This window comes from Chiloscyllium plagiosum, unplaced genomic scaffold (genome assembly GCF_037043375.1).
Source record: "Chiloscyllium plagiosum isolate Xiang-an unplaced genomic scaffold, Cpla_swu_hap1 HiC_scaffold_27, whole genome shotgun sequence".
NCBI lineage: Eukaryota > Metazoa > Chordata > Chondrichthyes > Orectolobiformes > Hemiscylliidae > Chiloscyllium > Chiloscyllium plagiosum.
Genome location: NW_028270165.1, coordinates 55,427,900 through 55,451,152, shown reverse-complemented (window position 1 = coordinate 55,451,152; position 23,253 = coordinate 55,427,900). Strand labels below are relative to the sequence as shown.

The window sequence follows — 23,253 nt, the reverse complement described above, 5'->3', positions numbered from 1 at the left end:
CCAGCGAGTTCACGTGCCATCGCAGGGGGATTGAAGGAGTGACGGCCGAGTGCCATTATCGATTGGACTATCAACCCGGTTCTGGGGACTCCTGGGTTCGAATCCCGCCACGACAGATGGCAGAATTGGTATTCAGTCAGAAATGTGGATTTCGGAATCTAACAATGAGACCGTTTCAGGGAGGGGTGGTGGGGGGGAGAAAGCCCCCATCTGATTCACCATCTCCCTTGTTAGGGAAGGGAACCGCCATTGTGGGAAAGGATTCACTCAGTCGTTCCAGCTGCATCCTTTACCCGGTCTGGCCTACACGTGACTCCAGACCCACAGCAGTCTGGTTGACTCTGCACTGCCCTCCCCCCACTGGCAAAGGAGCGAGGAGAAACTTAGTTGGAGACAGAGTATGGGTTAAAATTGCAGAGTGAGGCAATACTTCCTCCGGGTTAAGGCTGTACCAAGGATCCAATTACAAATGGACAACTTGGTGCTGGCTAATAGCAAAGACAGTGTGGTGGTGGGGGGTGGGGGTGGGGGTTGGTGGTGGGTGAGTAGGAGGGGAAGTGTGGTGGCCGGGAGAGGAGGTGAGATGTGGTGTGTGCACTTTGACCTTGAGCTGTTCAAAAAGCAACTAGTTTTTCTCTGCCTTTTTACTGGGGGGATCTGAAGCTGTAACAAAGCTGGGTTGCAATAAAGGTTACCTGAACTTACCACCGGGCTCAGACTTTCATTGAAAGCTTTGAGCTCCAAGAGGTTTTAGTATTAAAGCTCATTTTTTTCAGCCTCCTGCACTAAGTTTAGAACATAGAACAATCCAGCGCAGAACAGGCCCTTCGGCCCTCGATGTTGCGCCGACCTGCGAACTATTCTCAGCTCGTTCCCCTACACAATCCCAAAATCATCCATGCGCTTAAATAAGGATTGTTTAAATCTCCCTAATGTGGCTGAGTTGACTACCTTAGCAGGTAGGGCATTCCACGCCCTTACCACTCTCCGTGTAAAGAACTTGCCTCTGACATCTGTCTTAATTACAAATTGAGGGTGATAGCTCTATGTCCTCTCGTACAAGCTGATGTCATCATCCTAGGAAAGATTCTTTCTCTGTCTACCCTATCTAATCCTCTGATCATCTTTTATGTCTCTATCAAATCCCCCCTTAGCCGCCTTCTTTCCAATGAGAAAAGACCCAAGTCTCTCAGCCTTTCCTCATAAGACCTTCCCTCCAGACCAGGCAACATCCTGGTAAATCTCCTCTGCCCCTTTTCCAATGCTTCTGCATTCTTTCCGTAATGGGGTGACCAGAACTGTACACAATATTCCAAGTGTGGCTGCACCAGCGTTTTGTATAGTTGCAGCATGATATTGCGGTTCCAGAACTCAATCCCTCTATCAATGAAACCTAACACACCATGTGCCTTCTTACCAGCACTATCCACCTGGGTTGCAACTTTCAGGGATTTATGCACATGGACTCCAAGATCCCTCTGCACATCCACCCTACCAAGAATCTTTCCATTGACCAACTATTCTGCCATCCTGTTATTCTTCCCGAAGTGCATCACCTCACATTTACCTGCATTGAACTCCATTTGCCACCTCTCAGCCCAATTCTGCAGTTTATCCAAATCCCCCTGCAACCTGTAACATTCTTCCAAACTGTCCAGTATTCCACCGACTTTAGTGTCGTCTGCAAATTTACTAATCTATCCACGTATGCCTGCGTCTAAATGAGTTATAAAAATGACAAACAGCAGTGGTCCCAAAACATCCTTGTGGAACACCACTCGTAACTGGACTCCAGACTGAATGTTTTCCATAAACCACCACTCGCTGACTTCTTCCAGTTTCTAATCCAAACTGTTAAATCACCCTCAATTCCATGCCTCTGCATTTTCTCCATCAGCCTACCATGTGGAACCTTATCAAAGGCTTTACTGAAGTCCAAGTATACCACATCAACTGCCCTACCCTCATCTACATGCTTGGTCACCTTCTCAAAAAACTCAATGAGATTTGTGAGACACGACCTGCCCTTGATGACACCATGTTGACTATCTGAAATCAAATTGTTGCTTGCTAGATGATTATAAGTTTTATCTCTTATAATCCTTTCCAAAATCTTTCATAGAATAGAAATAAGGCTCACTGATCTATAATTACCTGGGTCATCTCTGCTGCCCTTCTTGAATAAGGGCACAACATTTGCAATCCTCCAGTCCTCAGGTACTAAACCTGTAGACAATGACGACTCAAATATCAAAGCCAAAGACTCTGCTATCTCCTTCCTAACTTCCCAGAGAATCCTCGGATAAATCCCATCCAGCCCAGGGGACTTGTCCACTTTCACTCCTCGAATTGATAACACCTGTGTGTAACTAACCTCGATCCTTTCGAGTCTAATAATTCGGACCTCATTCTTTCCCTGAGTGAACACCGATGGGAAATGTTCATTTAGCAGCTCTCCGATCTCTACAGGGTCCACACTCAACTTCCCACTTCTGTCTTTGACTGACTCTATTCCTACCCTAATCATCCTTTTATTCCTCACATACCTACAGAAAGCTTTAGGGTTCTCCTTTATTCTATTTGCTGAAGACTGCTCGTGTCCTCTCTTTGCTCTTCTTAACTCTCTCTTTAAATCTTTCCAAGGTAATCTGTAATTCTCCATCGCCTCATCTGTACCATCTTGCCTCATCAACACAAGCCTCATGGAACAGCATCACAAGACACAGAACTTATGTCAAAAGATCAGTGTCATGCAACTGATAGAAAATATTGAACAAACTTAGAAAGTCTTCATCTCTTAGAATGGGTGCGGGCTTTGGTTCGTTAATATGTAACAATGTTCTTGAGATGACTTAAGGTTTTATAAAAAAAAGATATCTCCGCTCAGACAGTGCATTAAAGGTGTGAGATTTGAGTCTCAGTATTCCAATCTTGAATCAGACTGCTTCTGTTTCCAAAGTCGGAATTTGTAAAATATTAGATGCATTGACTGCTTGCAGATTGTGTACTTTTTGAACAAAATTGAATGTATCTGCAAATATAATTCTGTCAATACAATTTCACCCCATAGAATAGTGTGTGTGTGCATGTGAGTTTATGCGTGAGCGTGCGCAGAAGTGTGTGTGTATGCTTGGGAAAGTGAGTGTGATGGAGTATGAGCCTGCGAGTGTGAGAGAGTGTTGAGGGGTGTGTGTGTGTCTGTCTGAGAGATAGAGTATGTGTGTGAGAGAGAGAGGCTTAATAAAAGCAAGGGGTTGCATTTTTGCTAAAACAAGGACTTGTACAGATAATGGTCGGGCCATGAGTCGTGTTATAGAACAGGCAGACATGGGGGTGGTGGGGGATGTTCAGGTACATAGTTTGTTGGAAGTTGCATCACTGCTAGACAGGGTGGTTCAGGCGGCATTTCGCAACATTGCCTTCATTGTTCACACCATTGAGTATTGGGGTTGGGGCATCATGTTGAGGTTGTACAAGATGTTGGTGAGGCCACTTTCAGAGTACTGAGTACAGTTCTGGTGGCCCTGTAATAGGAAGAATACTATTAGAGAGGGTTTAATAAAGATTTACCAGGATGTTGTAAGGATTGGAGGGTTTGAGTAAGAAGGAGAGGCTGGGACTTTATTTACTGGAGCACAGGAAGTTGGGGTGGGGGGTGACCTCCTTGAGATTGATAAAATCATGAGGAGTGGAGGAAAGGTGAATAACAAAGGGCTCTTGCTTAGCATCGGCGTGCTCAAAGCTAGGGGGGCGTTTTTTTTAATGTAAGGAGAGAGATGTAAAAGGAACCGGAGGGGCAATATTTTGAAAGAGGGTGATTTGCATATGGAATGAACTTGCTGAGGATGTGGTAGATGCAGGTACAGTGACAACATTGAAACAAAATTTGGATGGGTACATGAATGAAAGGTTTAGAGGGATATGGGCCAAATGCAGGCAAGTGGGACTGGTTTAGTTTGGAATCCTGGTTGGCATGGACGAATTGGACCGAAGTGTCTTTTTCTGTGCTGTATACCTCTACTGAAACCGGTAGAATTCTGAAAGGGGCTTGACAGGATAGATGCAGATAAAATGCTCCTTTGTGGAAAGGGTCATAGAAGTGTGACAATGTGGAAGCAGGCCATTCAGCCCATCCATTCCTCTCTGGCCCTCTGAACAGTATCCCATCCATACCCAACCCCTTACTCCATATTTCCATGGCCATTCCACCCTAACCTGTACATCCCTGGTCACTATGGGTAACTTAGCACGGCCAATCCTCCCTAACTTCTACACCCGAATCTATAACTTACCTTCTCAAGAATGTAATTTAAATGCAGAGCTTTACTAAGAAAAATGTCAGTCTGACTCAACATTGGGAAACAGACAGAATTCACACTTCTTGTCTCTTAAAGGGATATTTCTGCTTATAAATAGGGCAACGTCTCTTCGAAATGTAAATTCACTTAGATATAACTGCGTCACTTTACATATTAAGATATCCCTTTGAATGTGCCCACACCCCTTTGAAATGTAATCTTGTCCAATTAAACCTCTTTATTTGCAGAAATAGCCCGTTAAAATGTCCATGTCCCTTTAAAATGCAGATTGCCCCCTTTAGATATGACGCCGTTCCGTTAGATGTCGGAATATCTGTTTAAATAGAGCCGTGAGCTTTCCCAATGTAGACAGGGCTCCTGGAAACGTGGCAGTGTCCCCCTTGCAGCTGCAGAGCGAGACAGGAGAGTTTGTTTTTGTGAATGAGCAGTTGTAGCGCGAGGTGGCTGTTGCTTGGTGACGGTGAGGCTCCCCCGGCCCCGCCCATCCCCCCATCCCCCCCACCCCCCCCACCCCCGTGCAGACGTCACGCGGGGGCGAAGGCGGTTGGGAGGAGAAGTCGCTCGAGCGGGGAAGCGGCGGGAGGGCGGCCGTTAGGAAAATGGCGCCGTGCGGCCCGGGACAGACACCCATCACTGGGCACCGCCGCCTTCCTGGCGCAGCTGCTGTGTCACGGCCACACCGGCCGGCTGTACAGCAGGCAGGAGCCGGTGAGCATTCTGGAGGCGGATGGGGTTAAGGGCCTGCTTGGGAACTCGTCGGCCGCCTGGGTGGTGGAGTTCTACTGGTCGTGGGGCGGCCCCTGTGTCAACGATGGGGCCACCTGGAAGGTACTGGGCCCGGGAGGTGAAAGGTGAGGCAGGTTGGGGGGGACGGGGGGACGGAGGGGAAGGAATGTGGGGCCTGTCCTGTCCTGTCATAGTGACATTTTACACTCACTTTCCATCTGCTTTTACTGGCGCCTGTGCTGTTTCCCCCTCACTGTTTGTTTAATCATTGTGCTGTTTACCCTTTGCTGTTACTTGTGCAATTGCTGAGGTTAGTGTTTAAATACTACTGAAGGAGATTATGCACCAGCATGTAAATGTTCCTCAGTCATTGAAGGGGCAGGACCTGTTGAGAATGGTTAGTAAAGAATGTGGTGCACTAAGCCTTGTTAACATGGATATAGTTTGTTATTTGGAATAGTAGACTTTATTATTTAGAGTCACAGACCCATTTGGTCCAACGTGTCCATGCCAACCAGATATCCTAAATTAATCTAGTCCCATTTGCCAGCACTTGGCCCATATCCTACTAATCCCTTCCTGTTCATATATCCATTCAGATGTGTTTTAAATGCTGTAATTATACTGGCCTCCACTACTTCCTCTGGCAGTTCACTCCATACATGCACCACCCTCTGCATGGAAAAGTTGCCCGTTCGGTACCTTTAATATCTTTCTGCTCTCACCCTAAACCTATGCCCTCTAGTTGTGAACCTCACCCCTACACTGACGAAAAGACACTTAAAAAAAAGTTGAGCAACCAGACAAAATGCAAAAGCTATAAAATGTTGAGCCACATTGGATAAAAGAACTGTGGCTCTACCCTTTATTTCTCCTCTTGGCATTTGAACACTTAACATCTGTCAATAACACTAGCATCGCCACAGAGCACATTGTGTCTGTTCCGTGGTGTGAACAACAGCACGCTTGCTCACTCGTGTCACCAACACATTGTCCATACTCCTCGCTGTTGGCAGAAAAGGCGACATCGCTTATCTCTGTTCCTAAAGGTCTTCCTTTTATTCTTAAAGCTGTGCCCTCTGGTCCTAGTCTCTCCTACCAATGGAAACATCTTCCCAATGTCATTGCACTGTGGGGATGAAGCCCTACCCTGTCCGGTAACTTCTGGTAGGTGAGACTAGGCCTCAAGGTTAGAGGGAGGAGCTTTCAGACAGAGATGAGGAGCAACTGCTTTTCCCAGAGGGTCGTGAATCTATGGAATAGTCTAGATTAGAGTGGTGCTGGAAAGCAAGTCAGGCAGCATCCGAGGAGCAGGAGAATAGATGTTTTGGGCAAAAGGCCTTCATCAAAATTATGGAATACTCTCTGGCCAAGGAAGCAATAGAGACAGCTTCATTAAGTATATTCAAGACACAGTTCGGTGGGTTTTTGCCTGGTAGGGGAATTAAGGGGTTCCTTGTGACAGTGCAGGGAGGAGGAGATGAGACGATGGATAGATCAGCCATGATCTTAATGATCGTGGAGCAGGCTCACTTGTACCAACTGGAGTGAATCCAGGGAGGGAGCAGATTTTACGACCTCAGGTATGTGTCTTGGATACCCGGGTGAGGAGAGACATAAGGACAGGCTGGGACTGTTTTCCGTAGTGTGCCAGAGTCTGAGGAGTGACCTTATACGCTTTTATATCGTCATGAGAGACATGGATAGGGTAAATAGACATGGTATTTTCCTTTGGCTGGGGGAGCCCAGAACTAAAGGGTAATAAGTTTAGGATCAAGAATGTGGTGTTGCAGCAAGTCAGGCAGTATCCGAGGAGCAGGAAAATCAACGTTTCGGGGAAAAAGACTTTCATCAGGAAAGTGTGTGTGTATGTGAGTTTGTGTATAAGACTGTGAGTCAGTGAGTGTGTATTTGCATGTGTGCATGCTTGATAAAGTGTGATTGTGATGGAGAATGAACTTGCGAGAGGGTGAGTGTGTTGAGAGGATGGTGTATGTGTATGTCTGAGAGAGAGCGTGTGTATGAGAGAGGTATGGATATAAGTGAGGGTTTGCAGTTTACTAAAATAAAGGAGGGCAGGACTTGTACAGGTAATGTTAGGGCCTGGGTTGTGTTGTAGAACAGAGACCCGGGGGTGTTCGGGTTCGTTGTTCTTGAAAGGTGCATCACTGGTAGACGGGGGTGAAGAAGGTGTTTCGCACACTTGCCTTCATTGTTCACATAGGTAAAACCTACCTCTTGCAAAAATGCCATCCTGTATTTCTAATTCCTCTGCCGTATCTGCTCCCAGGAGGACTAGTTCCACCACAGAACTAACCAGATGTCTTCCTCCTTTAGAGACCGCAATTTCCCTTTCCACGTGGTGAAAGATGCCCTCCAATGCATCTCGTCCACATCCCGCACCTCTGCCCTCAGACCCCACCTCTCCAACCGTAAGAAGGACAGAACTCCCCTAGTGCTCACCTTCCACCCTACCACCTTCACATAAACCAAATCATCTGCCGACATTTCCGCCAACTCCAAAAAGACCCCACCACCAGGGATATATTTCCCTCCCCACCCCTTTCCACCTTCCGTTCCCTCCGTGACTACCTACAACCCACCCTCCCATCCTGGCACCTTCCCCTGCCACCGCAGGAACTGCAAAACCTGCGCCCACACCTCCTCCCTCACCTCCATCCAAGGCCCCAAAGGAGCCTTCCACATCGATCAAAGTTTTACCTGGACATCCACTAATATCATTTATTGTATCCGTTGTATTGTAAAGTTAACTCACTGTTAACTTTAGCTTGGTAGTACACTTGAATTTTCTTCACTTTATTATGGGGTGCCTGGGTCGAGGGTGGGGCACTGGTCGGGAGAGGATATGATGGGTTTTCGGAAAGGAAGTGATTCCCCCGGAAACGAGGGGGAAAATCTCCGTTTAAATATGTTTTTGTTTTTTTTATTTAGAAATAGTTTTTTATTATATTGTGAATGTATTAAAGAATCTCTATTTTTGTGAATTTTCTATGGTTTATGCTTGTGGTGTTTTGGATGGTGTTTCTCCTCCGGGGGGGTCTCGGACTTGCCTGGACGATTATGGTGAGTCATTTGATTAAATGGTGCACCTGGAATGTCAAGGGGAGTAATTCTCCAATCAAAGGGAAGAAAATATTACCAAACCTCAAAAAAGAAAGGGTTGATATAGCTCTCCTACAGGAGACCCATTTATTGGTTAAAGGACGTTTGAAATTACAACAGGGTGGATTTGATCAGGCCTTCTATTCTTCCTTCAGCTCAAAAAGTAGGGGAGTAGTCATTCTTATTTGGAAGAATCTCCCTTTCAAAATCCTAAGTCAGATAAAAGATGAATCTGGACGATATATAGTAATTAAGGCCCTTATAAATGGAGAGGAATATGGGATTTTAAACCAGTATTGTCCCCCGGCACATCCTTTCAAATTTATAACGGAAGCTTTCTCCAAACTGATGGCTCTCGGTGCTCGTCATACAATTATAGGGGGAGACTTGAATTGCATTATGGAGCCGGAAATAGACAGGATACCCAAGAGTACTGCGGGTGTATCCCCCAGATCTAGACAATTGGCGGATTTGAATCAAGAATTAAGATTAATAGGTGTGTGGAGGTGTCTCCACCCGCAAGGCAGAGATTTCTCTTTTAACTCTAATCCACATAAATGTCACACTAGATTTGACATGTTTTTTGCCCCCTCGACTTTTTTAAATTCTATATCATCCTGTAAAATAGGTGATATGAAAATTTCTGATCACGCTGCTGTGTACATGGAAATCAAGGCTAGGAACAATGAGGCATTCCCCTGACATTGGCGTATGGATTCCTTCTTAATGAAGGATAGTAAATTTGCAAAATATTTTTCTCAAGAATTTAAAGCTTTCTTGGAAATTAATTCAGGTACGGCTAGTAACCCGTCAATGATGTGGGAGACTATTGAAGCTTATGCGCGAGGTCTGATCATTTCATACTCGGTGACCCAGAAAAAGTTAAAGGGAGAACAACAGCGTCTACTTGCTGCTCGCTTAAAAGCAGCTGAAACAGCATACGCTGACAGACCTTCTATTGCCAAATTACAAAGGATAATGGTCCTTAGGACAGCTCTGAATACCGCGCTCACCCAAACGGCAAAGAGGGAAATATTATTTGCAAAACAAAGATTATATGAATTTGGCAATAAACCTGGTAGATGCTTAGCATTTCTCGCAAGGAATAAAAGGGCCCCTCAAGCTATCACGGCTATCAGGGAAAGTGCTGGTACTCTGATTCACGATCCTAAAAGGATCAACACAATCTTCAGAAAGTTTTATTCTGATCGCAGGATTGTGAAGATAGAGCCAGGATGATGCAGTCCTTTTTTAAAAGCCTTTCCGGACTTAACCCCGGAACAGGTATCGGTCCTGAATGCTCCCCTAACAACCCAGGAAATACTTGACGCGATCAGGCAACTTCAGAGCGGTAAGGCACCTGGCCCAGAGGGCTTTCAGGTTGAATTTTACAAAGAGTTCACAGGAGTATTAGCTGGCCCACTTATGGACATGTATAACTACTCATATAAGTCAGGGCTGCCTCCTGCCTTCACTGAAAGAGGTGAATATCTCCCTTATTCTCAAAAAAGGAAAGGATCCAGAAGATTGTGTGTCTTGCTAACTGTAGATTTTAAAATTCTCTCTAAAACATTAGCATTGAGGCTAGAGATATGGGTCTCAACACTGTATAATGATCCCAAAGCAGTTGTGATCACCAATGAATTAAGTTTGGATAGCTTCAGTGTGGGTAGGGGCTGCCGTCAGGGATGTCCTCTCTCACCGTTGCTCTTCGCGCTAATAATTGAGCAAATGGCGGAAGCTATACGGGCTGACTCTAATATAACGGCCCCGAGGGTTGGTACAGGTTAAACATAAAATTACCCTATATGCAGATTATGACCTCCTTTTTCTTAGTAATCCTCTGATGTCCGTGCTTCACTTAATCCAAGTTATTAATACATGTAGTGCATTTTCAGGCTACAAAATTCATTTTTCAAAATCAGAGGCCATGCCTCACTAGTCTGTCCCACTTATTGGACGGAGGGTTTCTTATACTTAGGCGTTTTTATCACCGCAGTATTTGCCCAGCTATACAAGGTCAATTTTGTGCATCTATTGAAAAGGGTAAGACAGGGTCTTCAACGTTGGGGAAACCTTCCAATTTCCTGGCTCGGTAGAATAGCCCTAATTAAAATGAGTGTCTTGCCCCGTCTCTTATACCCTATGAGAATGCTTCCGGTGATACTGCCGAGGCCGGCACTGCGCAGATTGTATGGTTGGCTGGGTTCTTTCATTTGGAATCCTAGACGGCCCTTCATTAAGTTAAGGAATCTACAGCTTCCACAGGCAAGGAGGTCGGGCTGGACTTTCCAGAATTTAGGAAGTATCAGTTAAGTTCCTTGTTAAGCTACATAGCCGATTGGGTCACGTCTAACCCGCAATCAATCTAGATGGACATCAAGGCTTCTCAAGTACAGTGCCCTCTTATTAACCTCTTATTTTTAGATCAGATGAAAATCATTACGGACCACTGTAGAAACCCTACAGTACTAAACACAATTAAAGCTTGGAATATAATGCGGCAAAACGAGGGTAATTCACATAAAACATCCCCCTATACTCCTATAGTGGGGGCATGGGGTTTTCAACCGGGGCTTACAGATGCCATATTCAAATCCTGGAGATCCAGGGGTATCTCCTGTTTAGGGGATCTGTTTGAGAAGGGGGTCCAGATGTCTTTTGAACAGCTGCATCAGGAATTTGGATTACCGAATGGAGACCTCGTTTTCGATACTTCTACATTTGAGATTACATACAGAAGACGACTACGTTATTAGATGTTTTCTATAAATCAGATAGAGAACGTAGAGTGTTGTGGCCAATAGGTGTACCCTCGGTCAGCACTCTTTATCATTTATTACGTGATGAAGTGTCGGAAGATATGGACCATCTGCTTAGAACATGGGATCAGGATTTGGGGCTGGAAATTTCTACAGATATGTGGAATGACATCGGGGAAAATGCCAAAAAAAATCTCCATTTGTAGCAGAACCCAGGCCATTCAGTTAAAGATACTTCATAGGGCCCATATGGCACCGGAAAGATTGGAGATGCTCCTGTCCTAAATTTTGCCAATGTGTCCCAAATGTAAAGCAGAGGTGGGCATTCTTACACACCGCTTATGGACATGCCATAAGATCTTCAAATACTGGACCAAAGTAGTAAACGCCCTGACAGAAATCTTGGGAATGGAAATTACAGTAGATCCAGTATCTCCTCTTCTGGGCTACTCGAGCTTACCTTCTCTGGATGTGCATGGGAGGAAATTATTTTCCATTCTCTCCTTCTATGCAAGAAAAAATATCTTAGTAAACTGAATTGGCACAGATTAATCATGGAATGTATTCCCCTCGACTTCCTTACAAATATGGTGCACCAAAAAACTGAATTATTCTATAAAATATGGCAGCCCTTTTTGAATTTCATAGATACAGATATTTCGGCCATTCTTTCAAGGGCTTTCATTTAGTTGAGGTAACAGTTCTGGCTGGTCCGGGGTCCCTTGGGAGAGGAATCCCGCATGAATACGGGTTTTATTACGACTTGATGTTAACTCATCCCGAGCATGTACTTCACTACTTCATTACTATGTTATCCTTTTTTCTTTTGAATAATGTAAGATATTTGATCATACACTCTGGTTAGTTATAGGTTAGGTTAGTAGTTGAGTTTTGTCTTTTTCTTCTCTGTATCTCTTCTTTTTGTTTGACAGGTTTTGGCTATTTATTTAAGATTTAATTGTATATTAGTGTTTGTACTTGGTTTTTTTTTATTTGTAAACTTGTAAAAACATGTTAAATTTTCAATAAAAATATCTATAAAAAGAAAAAGGTTCATCTGTACAGATGCATGAGTACGTGGAGAGCAGAGGGATACAGATTCAGTAATTGCGCGATAGGTTTAGACAGGGGATTTGGATCGGCTTAGGCTTGAAGGGCTGAAGGGCCTGTTCCTGGGTTGTAAATTTTCTTTGTTCTATGTTGAGGTTGTACAGGATGTTGGTGAGGCCATTTTGTTTAGAGTACTGAGTACAGTTCTGGTCATCCTGTAATAGGAAGAATACTATTAGAGGGGGTTCGGTAAAGATTTACTTTGATTTACGTTGCCAGGAATGGAGGGTTTGAGTTATAGGGAGAGGCTGGGACTTTTTCACTGGAGTGGAGGAGGTTGAGGGATGACCTTATTGAGATTTGAAAAATCATGAGGGGTGAGGTTAAGGAGAATAGCGAGGAGCATGCGCGGTTATGTCGAGCTGGGGGTGGGGAAGTGAAACAAAATTGTGGCTCTACCCTATTTTCCTCCTATTGGCATTTGGCCAGTTGAATCTGTCAGTTACACCAGCATATCTACAGAGCCTACTGCGCGTGCCCCTCAGTGTCAGCAAAAGACTGCACATGCTTCTATCTGTCTGTAAAAATGGTGCATGAATTTCATTTGCCGGCCCAATGAGGAGCACTGGAACACCGGAAAGAGCCTGGTCCTCCTACCATTCAGAACAGCCCTATTGTCTGAATCCGAGACGTCGATTTTCCTGCTCCTCGGATGCTGCCTGACGTGTGCTTTTCCAGCACCACTCTAATCTTGACCCATGAGCTTCTGAAGCTGCTGCTGCTCCTCTCTCTCTCTCTGAATGAAGATTGAGATTCATCCAAGACTGTAATTTCCTTCCTCTGTCCAACAGCACTCTCTTCTCTCACTGCCTTTTCTATTTCTTTTATTTTCATGCTGGGATCCAATTGTTGACTTGCAGCAACTGAAAAGAAAGGGAGTGAATCCAGAAAGAGGACAGACTGTGGAAAAGCTGGTCTAGGTCTGTGCCTCAAACACATGGCAAATGCAGTACCACAGTGTGAAGTTATAGCCTTTGCTGTGGAAAAGAAAAGCAGAAATGAGGTGTATTGTTTAAATGGTGATATATTGGGAAGTGGAGAAAGTGAGGACTGCAAATGCTGGAGATCAGAGTCAAAATGTGTGTGGCGTTGGAAAAGCACAGCAGGTCAGACAGCATCCAAGGAGTAGGAAAGTTGACGTTTCAGATACGAGCCCTTCATCAGTAATGATGTGTGGATGTGCAAAGGGGCCTCAATGTCCTCCTACACCAGTCACTGCCAGTTGTCAGACAGGTGCAGCAAGCAATCAGCAAGGCAAGTGGTATATGAGCAAGAGGAATTGAGTTTAGAAGTGGGAGTGTCTTCCTGCAGTTAGGGGGTCATGGAATATATTCAAGGCTGAGTTCATATCACTTTTGAACAACAGAGAAGTGGATGGTTCTTGGGGAAGGCAAGAAAATAGTTTTAAGGCTAGTATAGAACAGTGACAGTCATACAGCATAGAAACACACCCTTCTATTCATGCTGACTATATTCACAAATTAAACTAATCCCACCTGTCTGTGTTTGGCCCATATCCTTCTGAACCTTTCCTGTTCACGTACTTATCAAAATGTATTTTAAACATTGTAATTGTACCTGCATCCACCACTTCCTCTAGACATTCATTCCACACACAAACCATTTTTCTTTTAAATAAAGTGCTCCTCATGTCTTTCGACTTGTTCTACTCTCACTTTAAACATTTGCTCCCTAATCTTGAAATGACACCTGCCATTCACGTCACCTATACCCCTCATGATTTTTAAATCATTTTTAAACCTCTCTAAGGACACCTCTTAACCTCCGATGCTCCAGTGAAAAAAGTCCCAGCCTCTGCATCTCGATGTAGGGAGTTCCATATCCATTTGTGATCTGTTCAATGCTCGTGCAGGCTTAAAAGACCAAATGGCCGACTCCTGCTCCCAATTCTCAGTGTCCTGGACAGCAAGAGGCTATAAGACATCGGAGAGAAAGTGAGGTCTGCAGATGCTGGAGATCAAAGTTGAAACTTTATTGCTGGAACAGCACAGCAGGTCAGGCAGCATCCAGGGGACAGGAGATTCGACGTTTCGGGCACATTCCTGAAGAAGGGCCTGTGCCCGAAACGTCGAATCTCCTGTTCCCTGGATGCTGCCTGACCTGTGCTGTTTCAGCAATAAAGTTTCAACTATAAGAAATCGGTGCAGAAAGTAGGCTATTCAGCCCATCGGGTCTGCTCATACCATTCAATCGTCGCTGATCAGTTTCTGAGCACCATTCTGCTGCTTTCTCCCTGTCACCCTCGATCCCCTCAATACTCAAGAACCTAGCTATCTAAGTCTAAATATCCTCAGTGACCTGGCCTCTGCAGTCTTCTATGCCAATGAATTCCATAGATTCACCACTCTGAAGAAGTTTCTCCTTATCTCCATTCTAAAAAGTCTTCCCTTTACTCTAAAGCAGTGCCCTCGGATCTTAGTTTCTCCTATCAATGGAAAGATCTTCCCAACATCCACTCTGTCTAGGCTGTTCAGTATTCTGTATGTTTCAATTAGATCTCCCCTGACTTTGGCCCTGCTAATCAGCATGAACCAGACCCTTCAGGATGAGGTACAGCAGGGGATTAGGTTCATCAAATTGAAAATTGAGGGAGAGTGTGTGGGATGGAGATCTTCAGCTTCTAAGGAATAAGAGAGGAAAGAGAGTTCACTATAAATTATAATTGATTGGATGGGCTGATAGGCTAAGGAGGGGCAGATGGAGTTGAACTTGGAGAAATGTGATGTGTTGCATTTTGGTCAAGCAATGCAGGCAGGACTTAGACAGGGGGAGTGTTGCAGAAGAAAGAGACCTTGGAGTGCATGTTCATAGTTCCTTGTAAGTGGAGTCGCAGATAGACAGGATAGTGAAGATGATGTTTGGTATGCTTTTCTCTATTGGTCAGAGCATTGAGTGAAGGAGTTGGGAGGACATATTGCGGCTGCACAGGACATTGGTTAGGCCACTTTTGGAATATTGTGTGTAATTCTGATCTCCATCCTATGGAAGGATGTTGTGAAACTTGAAAGAGTTTGGAAAAGGTTTATAAGGCTGGTGTCAGAGTTGGAGGGTTTGAGCGAGAGGGAGAGGCTGAATAGGCTGGGGCTGTTTTCCCTTGGTGTCGGAGGCTGAGGGGTGACATCATAGAAGTTTATAAGGGGCATGGATAGGGGTGAATAGTCAAGGTCTTTTCCTCTGAGTCGGGGAGTCCAAAACTAGAAGGCAGTGGTTTGAGCTGTCTCAATCAGATCCCCTCTCAGTCTTCTAAACTCAAGGGCATACAAGCCCAGTCGCTTCAGTCTTTCAGTGTAAGGTAATCCCGCCATTCCAGGAATTGACCTCATGAATCTACGCTGCACTCCCTCAATAGGCAGAATGTCTTTCCTCAAATTTGGAGACCAGAACTGCATGCATTACTCCAGGTGTGGTCTCTCCAGGGCACTGTACAGCTGCAGAAGCACCTCTTTGCTTCTATACTCAATTCCTCTTGTTATGAAGGCCAGCATGCTATTAGCCGCCTTCACTACCTGCTGTACCTGCATGCTGGCCTTCATTGACTGGTGTACAAGAACAGCCAGATCTCTCTGTACTGCCCCGTTACCTAAATTGATTCCATTGAGGTAGTAATCTGCCTTCCTGTTCTTGCCACCAAAGTGGATAACCATACATTTGTGGGCGGCACGGTGGCACGGTGGTTAGCACTGCTGCCTCACAGCGCCAGAGACCCGGGTTCAATTCCTGCCTCAGGCGACTGACTGTGTGGAGTTTGCACGTTCTCCCCGTGTCTGCGTGGGTTTCCTCCGGGTGCTCCGGTTTCCTCCCACAGTCCAAAAGATGTGCAGGTTAGGTGAATTGGCCGTGCTAAATTGCCCATAGTGTTAGGTAAGGGGTAAATGTAGGGGTATGGGTGGGTTACGCTTCGGCGGGTCGGTGTGGACTTGTTGGGCCGAAGGGCCTGTTTCCACACTGTAAGTAATCTAATCTAATCTAATTTATCCACATTAAGCTGCATCTGCCATGCATCTGCCCACTCACCTAACTTGTCCAGGTCACCCTGTAATCTCCTAACATCCTCATCACATTTCACCCTGCCACCCAGCTTTGTATCATCAGCAAATTTGCTAATGTTATTGCTGATACCATCTTCTATATCATTAACATATATTGTAAAAAGCTGCGGTCCTAGCACGGATCCCTGCGGTATCCCACTGGTCACTGCCTGCCATTCCGAAATGGAGCCGTTTATCACTACACTTTGTTTCCTATCAGCCAACCAATTTTCAATCCAATGTAGTACTTTGCCCCCAATACCATGCGCCCTAACTTTACTCACTAACCTCCTATGTGGGACTTTATCTGGACTTTCAGAAAGCTTTTGATACACTACATCTACTGGATCTCCCTTGTCCATCTTCAGAGTTACATCCTCAAAAAATTCAAGATGATTAGTCAAGCATGATTTCCCTTCATAAATCCATGCTGACTCTGTCCTATCCTGTTACTACTATCCAGATGTGCCGTAATTTCATCCTTTATAATAGACTCCAGCATCTTTCCAACCACTGAGGTCAGACTAACTGGTCTATAATTTCCTGCTTTCTCTCTCCCACCTTTCTTAAAAAGTGGTATAACATTATCCACCCTCCAATCCTCAGGAACCGACCACGAATCTATCGAACTCTGGAAAATAATCACCAACGCATCCACGATTTCCCGAGCCTCCTCCATCAGTACCCTGGGATGCAGACCATCAGGCCCCGGAGACTTATAAACCTTCAGACCTAACAGTCTCTCCAACACCAAATCCTGGCAAATATAAATTCCCTTAAGTTCAGGTCCTTCAGCCACTGTTACCTCAGGGAGATTGCTTGTGTCTTCCCCAGTGAACACAGATCTGAAGTACCCATTTAATTCCTCTGCCATCTTTGTTCCCCGTAATATATTCCCCTGTTTCTGTCTTCAAGGGCCCAATTTTAGTCCTAACCATTTTTTGCCTTGCACATACCTAAATAAGCTTTTACTATCCTCCTTTATATTATTGGCCAATTTACCTTCGTACCTCATTTTTCCTCTGCATATTTCCTTCTTAGTAATCCTCTGTTGCTCTTTAAAAGCTTCCCAGTCCTCAGTTTTCCCACTTATCTTAGCTATGTTATACTTTTTCTCTTTTAACTTTATATGTTTCTTAACTTCCCTCGTCAGCCACGGCCACCCATGTCGCCTCCTGGGATCTTTCTTCCTTTTAGGAATGAACTGATCCTGCAACTTCTGCATTATATGCAGAAATATCCGCCATTGTTCCTCCACGGCCATCCCTGCTAAGGTATTGCACCATTGAACTTTGGCCAGCTCCTCCCTCATAGCTCCATATTTCCCTTTATTCAACAGAAGTACTGTCACTTCCGACTGTACCTTCTCCCTCTCAAATTGCAGATTGAAGCTTAATGTATTATGGTCACTACTTCCCAATGGCTCCTTCACTTCGAGGTCTCTGACCAATTCTGGTTCGTTACACAATACCCGATCCAGAATTGCCTTCTCCCTGGTCGGCTCCAGCACCAGCTGCTCTAAGAATCCATCTCTGAGGCACTCCACAAAGTCTTTTTCTTGAGGTCCAATACCATCCTGATTCTCCCAGTCTACCTGCATGTTAAAATCCCCCATAACAACTGTAGTAACATCTTTAAGACAGGTCAATTTCAGCTCCTGATTCAACTTACATCCGACATCCAGACTACTGTTTGGGGGCCTGTAGATGACTCCCAAGAGGGTTTTTTTACCCTTAGTATTTCGCAGCTCTATCCACACTGACTCTACATCCCCTGACTCTAGGTCCCCCCGCGCAAGGGACTGAATATATGCCCTTACTAACAAGGCCACCCCACCCCCTCTGCCTGCCGGTCTGTCCTTACGATAGCACATGTAGCCTTGAATATTCATTTCCCAGGCCCTGTCCACTTGAAGCCACGTCTCAGTTATCCCCACAATATCGTATCTGCCAATTTCCAAAAGAGCCTCAAGCTCATCCATCTTATGTCTAATGCTTCGTGCATTCATGTATAGTATTTTTAATTTGTTACTGCTCTCACCCTTCCCATCAACCCCTATTTCACTCAACCTTACAGCATGATCCCTTTCCGAGTTTTCTGCCTCATTGGTACAGTTGTCTTTCTGGACTTCTCTTGTTCTAACTTTCCCCTCAATTTCCTTTTTAACCATCTAGTTTGTCCCCTCCACCCTGCTACTTAGTTTAAATGTAGCGGTGCTGCAGTAGAAAACCTGCCTGCCAGAATGCTGGTCCCTAACCTATTAAGGTGCAAACCGTCTCTCTTGTAGAATTTATGTTTACCAAAAAATATACCCCAATGATCCAAGAACTTAAATCCTTGCTTCCTGCACCAGTTCCCCAACCACACGTTCAAGTCCATTATCTCCCTGTTTCTGGCCACACCAGCACGAGGAACTGGAAGCAAACCAGAGATAACCACTTTGGACGTCCTGCTTTTCAGCCTTCTTCCTAGTTCTCCGAAGTCCCGCTGTAGTATGTTCCTCCTCTTCTTCCCGACATCATTTGTGCCGACATGTACCACCACCTCTGGCTCTTCACCCTCGTCCTTGAGGATTTCCTGCACTCTGTACACGATGTCTTTCACCCTGGCACCAGGAAGGCAACACACAATCCTTAAATCCCATCTGCTGCCACAAAAACCCCGGTCAGTTCCTCTCACGATGGAGTCCCCTATTACCACGGCTCTGTGCGATGTCCAACTCTTCCGCTCTGCCTCTGCGCCAACTTTTGATTGACAGACCTGGCCGCCTTGCGAACTGGCAGTGTCATCAGTCTCTACTGTTTCCAAAAGCTTCAACTTCTTCCTCACAGGTACTTCTCCCGGGGTCTCTTGCACCTGTCTCCTCTCTGCCTTCCTCATCGTCTGCTCTCTTCTGGTATGGTCAGTGTAATAACCTCACTGAAGGTCTTATCCAGAAAGATCTCGTTCTCTCGGATGAGCCTAAGGTCCTCGAGTTCTTTCATCAGCGCTGCAATATGCTCGGTCAATAGCTGAATGTGCACACACTTTCCACACATATACGAGCCAGACACACCAGAGTCGTTGACCTCCCACATCAAGCACGTAGCGCACTGAACCAGCTGGGCAGTCATGTCTTCACCCTCTTCAACTGTGGTGTAATCACTTCACTCAAACTTCTTGTCAAAGATTCCTGAGCTGAAGCCTCACTCTTCGATCCAAACTTCCTTAGACCCTCTTTTTGTGGCAAGTCTGTGGACCTGGGGTTTAGAACTCACCCACTCTAATAGCAATCACTTACCTTCCCGACCGGCTTTGCGCTCCGCCTGAACTTCCGCCCAGCTCCCGCCGCTTTCTGCTGTGAAAAGAAAAGGGTTTTGGTTAACTGATACAAATATTTTCCACTTGTCCAACAATCCAATATCAGCTGTTTCAGTCATTGAGATGGTTTTGATTCATCTACTAAATACTCTTATTAGACAATATTCATGACAATGTATGCGAGGTGATACTATATATGCAAGTTGTAGACAAGTAAAAAAGGCCGACCAGGCAAGGAAGTGGTTAACAAACACAGGGCATCCCTCTTCAGGTATGTTTACAAATTAAACACGCTTCAGATCTTTTCCTAGCTGCTTTCCGAAAACCTGGGTGCAACCAGGTTTGAGTATGTTAACAATAATGTACATCATCAACTTAAATAGGCAGCAACAAAGAATGAACACAAACCAGTCCAGCAGGGGTCACCCACATTTTGGTTTGAGTATTGAGGGATTACCCTTTTTGAAACCCCTGTGATATCAGTACCATACCCAGGCTAATGTGCATTGAAACCAGATTATGAAGTGTTAACTTTTCTGCAAACTTCTGCCTGTGTGTCTCTCTGTAACATTTTCCAACTTTCTTCATATCTCAGTTTGTCAGCTCTTGTTTATTCCTTCCTCCCAAGGCTAATGAAGCACACGCTTTCCAGAACAGTCCAAATTAGGGAGTTGAGCCTCGTAAAGATTAGATTAGATAAGATTACTTACAGTGTGGAAACAGGCCCTTCGGCCCAACAAGTCCACACCGCCCCGCCGAAGCGCAACCCACCCAATCCCCTACATTTACCCCTTACCTAACACTACGGGCAATTTAGCATGGCCAATTCACCTGACCTGCACATCTTTGGACTGTGGGACGAAACCAGAGCACCCAGAGGAAACCCACGCAGATACGGGGAGAACGTGCAAACTCCACACAGTCAGTCGCTTGAGGTGGGAATTGAACCCGGGTCTCTAGCGCTGTGAGGCAGTCGTGCTAACCACTGTGCCACCGTGCCGCCCACAAGTCCTGGCTATGACACATAGCTGCCTAACCAAGTATGCAAACTCTCAATATCTGTCAGCCGTTCCATTTGCTGCTCGAACACTCTTTTCAAAGTAAGTTGTTCGTGTCTCTGCATGAGTCCACAACCCGGTGAAATACAACGGAGTCTTTAATGGTTGCCCAATGTGTCCTGTGCCAAATTCATTCAAGTCTGGATGTCCTGAAGCAAACAATTATACTTCAGATTTCTACGACCCAATTAAAACTAATGTTGAGCACTCTAATGGATTGGGGGCATTTTATATAAATAAGTATTCCCTCCGGTGTGGAAACGGGCCCTTCAGCCCAAAAAGTCCACACCGATGCTGCGAAGAGCAACTCACCCAGACCCATTCCCCTACATTCACCCCTGACGAATGCACCTAACACTACGGGGCAATTAAGCATAGCAAATTCACCTCACCTGCACATCTTTGGGCTGTGGGAGGAAATCCGCTCAGACACTGGGAGAATGTGCAAATGCCACACAGACAGTTGCCCGAAGCGGGAATTGACCCAAATCACTCCAAAAGTTACTGCTTCCAAAAATAGACAAATTATTTTCCCTGGGATCGGGGAGTCCAGAACGAGAGGGCATAGGTTTAGGGTGAGAGGGGAAAGATATAAAAGAGACCTAAGGGGCAACCTTTTCACGCAGTGGGTAGTACATGTATGGAATGAGCTGCCAGAGGATGTGGTGGAGGCTGGTACAATTGCAACATTTAAGAGGCATTTGGATGGGTATATGAATAGGAAGGGTTTGCAGGGATATGGGCCGGGTGCTGGCAGGTGGGGCAGGTTGGCATGGACAGGTTGGACCGAAGGGTCTGTTTCCATGCTGTACGTCTCTGACATTCCAAAAGTTACTGCGACCAAAGAAGCCTGTTGGACTCCAACCTGCAGTTGTGTAATTTTAACCTTTATCCAGGTTAATAAGTGGATTAGCCATGCTAAATTCCCCATAGTGACCAGGGATGTGCAGGTTAGGGTGGATTGGCTATGCAAATTAGGCATAATGTGCATGACTCAGGGTGAAATGTCGAGCAGTGGGGATAGGGGAGTGGGTGTGGGTGTGACCCTTGGGAGGGTCGGGTCGGTGAGGCCGAGAGGTTTGTTTCCACACTCTGGGAATTCTCTGAAGAAGGGGTTTATGGAAAGTGTTGTCCTTCCCCTGCTGCAGGGCAGCGCATGCGCAGTGGCCCGCTGACGGTCTCGCCCAGTCCTCTTTCCGTCACTATTCTCGCCCCGCCCCTGGTTCCTTTATTGACGTCACAACGCGGAAGTCGCCCTGTCAAAGTGAGTCTCCCTCCCTCTGGGCAACTCTTCATCCTGGGAGGGAGGGAGAGATGGGAGGAGGGGAAATTGGTCACTTGTAGCAACTGGAGTGAATGCAGGGAGGGAGCAGACTCTGCAAACTCAGGTATGTGTCTTAGTTACCCGGGTGAGGAGGAACTGAAGAATCGAGTTGGGATGGCGGAGGGGTAGATAGCTTTTCTGTTTTTATGTTTAAAATGCACCCGATTCCCACCAATAACTGCAACAAGTACAGCACATGCAATATTCCTCATTGCAGCTTCAAGCCGGTTTGGCATCCTCTGTTCTTCCTCCACCTTGGCTCCAGCACATTCAGCTTCCTTCCCTCATTCCCATCCCCCCGCCCTGATGTTCCAAGCTGACCCTCAAAAGATCGGTTTGTGTCTCCATTCTTTTTTTGTGGGTTTTGAAAGCTTTCCCAATCCTCTAATTATAAGAGTTGGGAAGTTATGTTGTAGCTGCACCAGACATTGGTTAGGCCACTTTTGGAATGTTGTGTGCAGTTCTGGTCTCTCTGCTAGAGGAAAGATGTTGTGAAACTTGAAAGTGTTCGGAAAAGATTGACAGGGATGTTGTCAGGGCTTGAGCTGAACAGGCTGGGGCTGTTTTCTCTCGAGCGCCAGAGGCTGAGGGGTGACCCTACAAACTTTTATAAAATCAGGAGGGGCATGGATAGGGTAAATAGACAAGATCTTTTCCCTGGATGGGTCATAGGTTCAGGGTGAGGGTGAGATTTAAAAGGGGCAACTCCTATATTCAGCAGTTGGTGCGTGCAAGGAATGAGCTGCCAGAGGAAGTGGTGATGGTTGGTACAATTACAACATTTGAAAGGCATCTGGATGGCTATTTGAAGAGGAAGGGATAGAGGGACATGGGCCAAGTGCTGGCAAATGGGACTAGATTGATTTAGGATATCTGGTCGGCATGAACAAGTTGGACTGAAGGGACTGTGTCTGTGCTGTATGTTTGTGATTCTGGCTTGCCACTAATGCTCAGTTTCTCTCTGCTGTTAATGTAAATGCCATTGTTAGAATCAAAACTCACTTATAAATCGGAGACAAAGCCGTGGAAACAAGGACAATTTATTACAAACTTGCAAGTCCGGGCACCCCGCCAGCCTGGCAAAGAGTGCAAAGTTATGCAATCATTTTTATACGGTTTGTGTGTTGCAGGCTCACATCCCTTTCCCTATTCTTACCCTATCATAATCATTTATTTCATTTCATTCCCTTATTTGGACAAACCTTAAGATAATTACTTCACTTGTTTTTCTCTTTCCTTATCTCTGTACCAGGCTGCCCTTGGATGACTGCATTCTTTGTCTTGTTACTATAAGCTTTATTGTGAAAATGCCCTTACTTCTTCCTTTTGTGGTCAGCTACAACACTCCATAGTTATTTCCGAGCTTAAAACTATTTTCTTTAAAACTACTTCTTTAAAAGACCCCTATATTCATTAAAGTCTTAGCCTTAAGTATACTACATGCAACAAGAATTCCATGACCGTTTGTATAATGTCCCACCC

The 23,253-nt window shown here is 45.4% G+C and overlaps 1 pseudogene across 1 annotated transcript in view; it reads left to right on the top strand.

Annotated features, from left to right (window-relative positions):
• Positions 1-4,946: 4,946 nt before the first annotated feature.
• Positions 4,947-23,253, top strand: part of LOC148144178 (uncharacterized) — a 31,535-nt pseudogene continuing 13,228 nt past the window's right edge. Inside the window, exon 1 of the transcript XR_015751403.1 lies at positions 4,947-5,027. The product of XR_015751403.1 is annotated as an uncharacterized LOC148144178 (transcript). The remainder of the gene's footprint in view (positions 5,028-23,253) is intronic.